Source organism: Rattus rattus, chromosome 9, assembly GCF_011064425.1.
Source record: "Rattus rattus isolate New Zealand chromosome 9, Rrattus_CSIRO_v1, whole genome shotgun sequence".
Taxonomy (NCBI): domain Eukaryota; kingdom Metazoa; phylum Chordata; class Mammalia; order Rodentia; family Muridae; genus Rattus; species Rattus rattus.
In genome coordinates, this window is record NC_046162.1 from 31,700,400 (window position 1) to 31,701,855 (window position 1,456).

Below are 1,456 nucleotides of genomic sequence, written 5' to 3' on the forward strand. Positions count from 1 at the left end.
TGTCAATAATTTAGTCAGCGTATTTGAATAAAGAAGATTACTGTTCATGCTGTAATGAGACTCATATTGAAGGATATTATAAGAAAGTGCACTCTCCTGAAGAATTTTGCTTCCAGACTGGACTAAAAACTCCAACCTCTAATATTTTCAGGGACTCCACTCTGCTGACTGGCCCTGAAGATACTGAATTGATCCAATCAAGAACACACTCCCCCTATTATATTTCTTCTGGGAAACCTTTTTGAATAATACTCAAGATGTCTCTTTTCTGACAAAGGGAGCAGAGGAGGATTCTTAAGAGATGTGGGAGGACTGGGAATGTAGCTCGATGGTACAGCACTTGCCTAGCATGTCCCAATTATAGCATTTGACAGCTAGCATCAAGCAGAGAAAGAGAAACATTGCCCCCAAAAAGCAAATGAAAATTGGTGTGAGGAAGAGAAGGACTGAGGAAGAGAGGGAAAGAAAGAGCGAGAGACAGTGAGAGACAAAGAGAGAAACAGAGACTATATGAGACCAATCAAATACTTCATTCTGTTGGTAATGTTTATGATGTTCACTGTATATCTGAGTGTTATCAAATGAAGATATATGTAGAAAAACCACACAGTTTCTGAAGTTCTTTTTGCTCTGTGAATGACTGGGACCCATATCTTATATAGGATGATGTAATCAGAAACCAGAGACCTAACCTGGACTTATCTCTACTGATGACCTCTAGTGACTTCCTATCTGTTTCAGCTGTCAAATATACAAGTTTGATCTGGAAAGCGAGAATTTCTCATGAAGTGTTTCTAACATTAAGTATGCAGGAAGCCCTTCAAACAATAGCATAAACATGAAAGGAAGAGCACCAGAGATTTTGAGACAAGTACATGTTTTTTTTTTAATATTTACAATGATATATAAAATAAATCAATCCTATTTGTTTTCCCACATCAACTTCAATGTCACTCTCTGAGCTAAAATGTAAGGAAATAATTTTTACTCACCAATATTATAGGACACTGCACTTCTGACCCATTTAGATATTTTCATAAATCTAAAATCTCTTGTCTGAAATTGCACACAGACCAGATTCTACATGACAAATGCACACACAGATGATGCCAGTAGCATGGTCAGTGGATTATATTTAAGAACAATTGCATCTATTACTACTAAGCATAAAGGCTTTTGAGCTCTGTCAGATAAATTATGATCTTGGATCTTTCAACTTGTCTATAGTTTACTAAATCTTCATAGGTGTAGGCATATTAGAGAAGAATTAAGGACCACAGAAAGTATATTAAATCTGACTTAAGAACCTGCAGGCTGGGCACAGAATTATACAACTGTAATCCCAGCTGAGGATCACAGTAGCTGAAGGCATAAGAACACTTTGAATTCAAAGTACCCTTGGGCAAAAAGTGAGTCCCATCCTCGAAAACCCAGACAAATAATTTTGTTGCAACCA